Below are 8,292 nucleotides of genomic sequence, written 5' to 3'. Positions count from 1 at the left end.
TCTGGAGGGCCAACAACAGGTCAGAGAGGCCGAAGCCTTCCCCTGAGGTTGCCTCCCAGCTCTGGGATTTAGAGATTGGCAGCCTCTGAACTTGACGTTTCCCTTTAGTCACCCTGGCTAATAGCCACTGATAGCCACCATGAATCTGTCTAATCCTCTTTTACAGCTATCTGTACCTGTGGCCATTACTACACCTTCTGGCAGCGAATCCCACATTTTAATCACTCACTGCATAAAGAAGTATTTCCTACAGCAGCATCCAAGACACTAGTCGCACAAAAAAAACAGCACAACGCCTATGTCGGGCCTCTGAGACCGTTCAAAATGGCTAAGAAATTGCACGAATACCAAGGAAATTGGATCATCAGGATAGGACACGGAGCCAGCCCTGTCTGACCACACTACAGGTAATAAACACTCTTAAGGAGGCTGAAAGCTCAGGTTGCTGGGGAAACTAACAGGATTGAAGACCGAGCTACATCTAACGCAATTATGAACACCACGAGAGCCTATGAGCCATGGGATAATGACTGCAAAGTTGACTGGGTACCGTCCTCTGCGAACACACACGAAAATTGACATTAATACATTCCGGCGGAAAACAATCAGAGTGTGAAAAGAGAAGCAAGTCTCGATGACTGCTAAGCAGGCAGTGATGAAACCGGTGAGGATTTTGTGAGCAGGTGTTCGCTAAGGGAGTCGAGACCGCAGGAGTGACTGTGCAGTGACCACAAGATGGCTTCCAGAGGGGGGGTTACGACCAATGTTTCCCTCTAAGCTGTGGAGTCCTGTGAGCAAAAATTCTACTCTGTGAGCTACTGGCATGAAATTTGTGAGCAAGCAATTTGGCTACTGCATAAATTAGTTGGCTCTAGAGCCCTCCTTCCTGAGCGAAGACAAAAATCTGTGAGCTGGAGGCTGAAAAACTGTGAGCTAGCTCACACTAACTCAGCTTAGAGGGAACACTGGTTGCGACATGAGGCCACACAGAGGATGGAATTGACGGTGATGAGGAAGATCCTCCCGTTCGTTTGGGCACCAGAAACTGCCGAGGACAAAGGGAGGTGTCCATGTGGTTGTGACAGGTGATAGATCAGGCAAGGGAAGCAGCCGAAGTGGAGATTTCTAGCTGTGGAACAAAATGGTGGGTCTGACCCAGAAAGACGAGGAAGTCCAGGGGTGGGTCTCACAGCTGTTTGCTGAGCTTGCGGACTTGTCTCTCGCGAGCCTCAAAGGCTATCTTGGCGTCCATCAGCTCGCTCAGGACCTTCCGCACGGCCTCCATCTCCTGCTCGGCCTGCTCGTAATTCCGGACGAGTTCCTGATTCTCCCGCTGCAGCTCTTCCATCATCAGCTTAACGTCCTCGTTTTGGCGCCGGCAGCAGTTCTTCAGCTGCTCCGCCTCAGCCAGCAGGGTCTCCACCGTCTTCACCATCGACTCGACCTGGTCCCGGGACATGGCTGCTGAAAGGGAATGTGGGAAGGCATCAATGGAAAAATAAAAATCAAATAAATGTAGTTAACCAAGAACTCCATTCATCCATGGCATTACCAGCTCTGGGTTGGGAAATACCTGGAAAGTTGGGGTGTGGACCCTGGGGAAGGTGGGGTTTGGAGAGGGGAGGGACTTCTGCAGGGCATAATGCCACAGAGACCAACTACCAAAGCAGCCATTTTCAGAAGAACTGATCTCTGACAGCTGGAGACCAGTTGTAATTCTGGGAGGTCACCAGGGGTCATTTCCTGCAGGAGTTTCCAGCGGGAGCGCACAGGAGCGGAGCTCCGGCAGTAAAGAGCCCAGGGGGCGGGCACATGCAACAAGCCCCACCCCCTGCTCCCAGCAGCCCTCAGTCAGAGCAAGAAGAAGCCAGGTAAGTTGCAGAGCCAACAGGTCCAAAACAGTCCAGTGGCACCTTTAAGACCAATTTTTATTCAGGTACAAGCTCTCCCTCCTCTGTGAGGACAGATCTACACATCCCGCCCCCCCAATAGCTAGCAATCCAAAACAGTCCAGTGGAGCCTGAGCGGTGGGTGTTGCCTTCTGATACCCTTCCGGTGATGTCAGGGGGTGTGGCATATGCAAATAAGTTATGCTAATGAGTTATGCTAATGAGCTCCTGCACCTCTTTCTCTACGAAATGACCCCTGGAGATCACCATTCACCACCTGGAGGCTGTTGACCCTATATTGATTAAAGTTCTGGCTTCCTGCCTGCTATGGAACCTATCATATTCTTATTCTGCCCCTCCTCTAAGGAGCTAAGAATGGCATACGAGGCCCTCTGTCATGGGTCCTGGCTCAGCCAAGGCCGACTATTCCTCAGACAAGGATGGAGCAACCCAGCCTCCTCCAGAGTCAGCCCAGAAGAGGAACCTTTGCCAGCCCTTGAGGGAGAAGAGGCCCCAGCATCTGCGCAGGAGGTGCAGCAAGGCGAAGAGCCAGAGGTGCAGTCGGAGGGAGAGTCTGGTCCAGAGCCTGGCCCGGCACCCCCAGTTGGAGACACCTCGAGGCCAGAGTCCCCACCACGCTCACCAGAATGTCCCAGAGGCAGGGCACACCAGCATCTGGACATGCAGGAGAGAAGGAGGAGTGCCAGACCTCTGCTGTGAGTCTTTGCAGGTTGCCTCCCAGGGAAGGGAGGGCCCGGTTATAAGCAGCCAGGCTCACCTGCCTCGGTGCGGATGCAACCAGGCAATCTTGGACCTTGTCCCGGCTGCCAGCCTCTGCTCCTCGCTCCTGGCACTTGTTTCTTGGCTTGATTTGGAGTTTGCACCTAGCTTAAGTATATTGTATTTGTGGCGACCGGCCAGAGCCAGCACACCCTCCCCTCCTCCACATTACCCGCACTTAGGGTTCCCAACCTCTAGCTGGCACCTGGAGATCTCCCGCTTTTACAATTGATCTCCAGATGACCAAGATCAGTTCCCCTGGAGAAAATGGCTGCTTTGGAGGGCGGACTCTATGGCATTGTACCCTGCTGAGGTCCCTCCCCTCCCCAAACCCCACCCTCCCCAGGCTCCACCCCCAAAATCTCCAGGTATTTCCCAACCCAGAGCTGGCAACCCTACCCTCACACCAACCCTGTGAGATAAGAGAAACAGAGGCAATATCTGGCCCAAGATCACCCTGAGAGAGGATTTGAACTAGGGTCTCCGCAGCCGTGATCCGACAGTCTTGTCTAATTCATCACACTGAGGCATATTTCAGGAGAAAAGTCAGTTCAAATGCAGAGCCGGATCCACTTAGATCCGGATCCACTTTTTCTTTTCCCCTACATAGGTTTGCCAGCCCCTTACAGGGTTGCCAGATGATGGTGAAGGTGGGGTTCCCCCGCTCCCAGACACCACTTCCCCACTACTGATCAGCTGCCAGCGGGGGGGGGGACTCACCCATAAAAAGAGAGAGATCCAGCATCATAGAAGCCATAAACTGGCTTCTACCATATTTCCCAGAAGCCATAAACTGGCTTCTACCATATTTTTTTCCCCAAATACCAGAGTGTCCTCCTGATATCCTGGAAATGATGACATCACTTCCAGGTCACGCGGTCATACAGATCTCCCTGTATGAAGGCAAGTCTTCCCTGCTGCTCCTGGTAAGTCCCCCACACCACCCCCATCGGTTACCAGGAGGGACCTGGAACCCTAGCCTCTGAGCAGCGGCAGGAGAAGAGATTTTTCAAATGGCCTTTGGGACAACGGTGTGACATGACTTCTGGGGAAAAACCCGGAAGTGATGTCACACTGTGACCACTCCTCTCCATGTCCCTCCCTAGTCTCCCACTGGTTACCACTGGTAAATAATTGTCATTAGTTTTTTTCTCTCAATAGGCAAATATTTGGGGGCAGGAGAATAGGACCCTGTGAATTCAGGACTTTTCATATCCCCTCATGTAATTCCTAGCCAAGAGCCTTATACCATCGTAATCATTTTTTCCTCCTGGGCTTGCATTTGATTTTCAGCAGAAGGCTATAGATTGACGAGACGTGTCACTCACCTCCTTTGCACATCAGTTTTTAGTAGGGCTGCCAAATCCCCCCGGGGGACGGATTTCCCCCCGCTTTGGAGGCCCGATTTCCGCCCCCGCGGAATCGGGCCCCGGGGGAAACCCCACCCCCGCGTGCACGTCACAGGGAAGTGACGTCATGACGCCGGGCACGCTGGGGACGGGACACAGCCATTTGAGGGGGAAACATAGAGTTTTCCCCTCAAATGGCTGTGCCCCGCCCCCAGCGTGCCCGGCGTCATGACATCACTTCCCTGTGACATACATGCGGAGCGTGCACGCTTCACACGCGCACGCGCCGGGAGCAAACCCAAAGTCCCCCGCCGGCAGGTAAGTCCGGACTTGGCAACCCTAGTTTTTAGGTTAGACATCAAGTCAACTCTTTACTTGTAAATATTCACAAAGTAGTAATGCTGTGGTGACTATGGATGGAGAACTGCTATCACTGACCCAGCCGAGGGAATCCTGGAGAAGTGGCACCATAGACGTGCATTTTGAAAAGCCGACGCATTCATTTTTATGTCTTTGGTTACTCTTTGGAGCAACAGAAGATCTCATGTATATGCTCAGAAAGGAAATGATCGTATGCAGTTCCGCAAAGGGACAAGATAGGGAAGGAACCGCTAAGGACTGAGGAGGGAATATTTCACATCAGTGTGCCCCAGTTGGTCATCACGAACAGTAATGGTCATTGCTAAAAAGATTTTTTTTTTAATTATGCAAATCTGTATCTTTAATGGCTCTGCGAGAGCCATTCTGGAGGCCTGCTGTCAGCCTGAGAGGCAGAACATAAATACTTTTTGTTCTGTTTTTAAAAAGAGATGAGATATTGAGATCATGGTGAATCCTGGTGTGATATTGTTTTCTGGTGGGGGGCAGGAGTGAAGGCCAAGCAAATGCAGACTCAGGGTCATAAAACAAGGTCACGGATTCAGTCGTTTTAAGATCTACCATGAAATGTTTGGGATGAAGTACTGAACTCTCAATTCCATTCCCCTAGGATGAAAAGCCGTTGCCTGGTAACAGCTTCGCCTCCATTGGCTGTTTCTTCACTTATGGTAGCCTACCTGGCATCTACTGGAGTTTGTGCTGTAGGGTTGCCAGCCTCCAGGTGGTGGCTGGAGATCTCCTGGGATTACAACTGAACTCCAGGCGACAGAGAACAGTTCATTAGTTGTTGTAGATTTTCCAGGATGCATGGCATTCTAAGACCTGACATTTCGCCAGCAGGTGCTGCCTTAAATAGAAGCCTCCCCCAGCAGAGGGTGCGGCCAGCAGCTATTCAAATTCACCCAGGCACTCGATTACAGTCAAACAATGACCCTTTCTCACCCTATCTCAAGCAGCCAGGACTCTGCAACAATCAAAACTCACCCACAAACTCCCAGACACAGTCCTCCCACACAGTACCCTCATCTTAAACTGACCTACTTTGCAGGATTATTGTGATAAACGGAAGATGGGAGAATCATGTATGCTGCCCTGAGTTCATTGGAGAAAGTGTGGGACAAAAACGTTATAGATTGCTTGAATCTTAACCCTTCTCTGTCCAATATTGGGAAGGCTCTTCACCACCTGGCTCAGTGCTGCACTCATTTACTCTGCAATGGCCTGTCTTCCCCATTTAAAAGCCAAGAGGGTGACAACTCTTTTAATTAAAGATATTCCAGAAAATTAGAACTGTACTCAAGTCTGATTTCAGTTGTTTGCATTTTGCAATAGATCTCAGCAGCTGCAGGGTGCCAAATGGGAGGCCACGCATTGCATGTTGCCTTCAAGTCCATGTGCATGCATTAGAGGTAAGACACAGCCATTCCTCACTCAGAGATTTAAGCATACAAAGCTGCCTTCAACTGAGTCAGACCCCTGGTCTATCAAGGTATTGTCTACTCAGACTGGCAGCAGCTATCCAGGGTCTCTGGGTGGAGGTCTTTCACATCACCTACTTTCGTTGTTTTTAACTGAAGATGCCGGGGATTGAACCTGGGACCTTCTGCATGCAAAGCAGATACTCTCCCATTGAGCCATGGCCCTTCCCCTGAACCCAGCAGCCATGTTGACAAGTTATAATGAACACGCATAACAATCCATATACAGCATACACTTGATTTTTTCTTTGTATGTGCACTGAGTATTTCTCACGTTACATTCAATGCACATACAGCTGAATGTGTGACTGAAACCATACCTTTATCCAGGTACTGGTCCCCAGTTTTATTTGTAAAGTGAACTCGCATTGGCTATTTCGTACGAACAGATGTATGCACACACATATAGGAAGTATGTGTGTTCGCTATAACATGTCAACATAAGGTTGCCAGCTCTGGGTTGGAAAATACCTGGAGACTTTGTGGGTGGATCCAGGAAAGGGCGGGGTTTGAAGAGGGGAGGGGCCTCAGCATGGTACAAGGCCATAGAGTCCACCCTTCAACGCAGCCATTTTCTCCAGGGGAGCTGATCTCTGTCAGCTGGAGATCAGTTGTAAAAGCGAGAGATCTCCAGGCCCCACCTGGAGGCTGGCAACTCTATGTGAACAGGCTCTAGAGACCCGTGGGAGGGTGTGAAAAAAATAATTCCCTAAAATTCCTTGTCTGTTTCAAAGTTTGGTTCAGGCTTCAAATGTGGCCTACTTGTGGGTTAATACAGTTCAGAAACTGCCTTACAGAGACAGAGCAAGCTGACCTTGTGAAACTGCAGATAATACCCAGCTGCAGAAGGGAGTCAAGAAGCTTGGTACTGGCTCCTAATTAACTACATTTCATCCAATTAAGCACTTGTGGGAAAGGAGCCGAGCCTAGCTGCAGATTGGTTTTGTTTCCTTCCTCTCAGGTCGACCACCGCTTCGGTCATCTGCTTAACCACTGGTCTAACAAACTGGCTATATGTCATCACCCAGGGTCCCTATTGGTCTTTTAGGCCTGAGACCACTAGGGCCCCTCACCCATAAAAAAGTAGATTTCTAGTTTATTCTCAGCCTGTATGGTGACTGACTGAAATCCTGACATGCAGTCATCGTTTCACTCATGGCGGCCATCTTGACTGTTGCTCGTGTGAGCCAGATAGCCGCTACACCAAACTGGCTCTCCACTACACCAAACTGGCTGAATCGGTTTTAAATGAAGGTAGAGTGCAAATTGGTGGAAGGGACATTAACAGTCTGAGATATGTAAATGTCACCACATGACTGGCAGAAAACAGTGACGAAATTAAACGACTCGAGCGTGTCCAGAAGAGGGCAACCAGGATGGTGAGAGGGTTGGAATCCAAGTCTTATGAGGAAAGGCCGAAAGAGTTGGGTCTGTTTAGCCTGGGAAAGAGAAGGCTTAGAGGGGACATGATTGCAGTCTTCAAGTATTTGAAGGGCTGTCATGTAGAAGATGGAGTGGATCTATTCTCTCTTGCTCCGGATTGCAAGATTAGATCTAATGGGTGGAAATTAAGTGGGGTGAGCCTTGTTGCTCTTTGGGGGACAACCCCACCACTCCCTAGAGCAGGGGCCCCCAACATGGTGCCTGGGTGCTCATTGACACTTTTTCTGGCACGTGCCAAGTGTTTTTAAGGGAGTGGGTGGGGCTTTTGCCCAGCAAAGCTTCTGATTGGCTACTGGAGATTCGATTGGCTGTGCAGATTTTTATAAATGTTGTTTTGGCAGCATCTGCCGCCACAGCACAAGGATCTGCGCTGTGTGACTGAAGTTAAGCTGTAAGAGAGTAAGCGATCACACTGCAAAAAAATCAAAAGGCAAAGCAAAGCTGTGCAAAAGATGGGACTCCACATGGGGCTGCCCAAGAGAGTCTGCAAACCAAGAAACCAGAAGGAGACTGAGACTGGGAAGAGCAGCCATGAAGGAGCTAGAAAAGATCCTTAAATGTAAGGATGTGTCACTGGAGACTAAGATCAAGATAACTCATTCTTTAGTATTTCCCATTACTATGTACAGGTGTGAAAGTTGGACAGCGAAAAAAACTGACAGGAAGACAGTCGATTCCTTTGAAATATGGTGTTGGAGGAGAGTTTTACGGATACCATGGACTGCCAAATAAGTGAATTCTAGATGAAATCAAACCTGAACTCTCCCTAGGAGCTAAACTAACTGAATTGAGGCGATAGTATTTTGGTTAAATTATGAAGGAGAAGAGAAGAGGAGACTGGATTTATACTCCCCCCCCCTCCGCTACCCGAAGGAGTCTCAGAGCGGCTTACAATCTCCTTCCCCTTCCCCTCCCCACAACAGACACCCTGTGAGCAATGTTCTCTCTAAGCTGAGTTAGTGTGAGCTAGCTCAC

Source organism: Gekko japonicus, unplaced genomic scaffold, assembly GCF_001447785.1.
Source record: "Gekko japonicus isolate JY-2015 unplaced genomic scaffold, Gekko_japonicus_V1.1 scaffold713, whole genome shotgun sequence".
Classification (NCBI taxonomy): domain Eukaryota; kingdom Metazoa; phylum Chordata; class Lepidosauria; order Squamata; family Gekkonidae; genus Gekko; species Gekko japonicus.
This window is presented reverse-complemented; position numbering follows the sequence as displayed.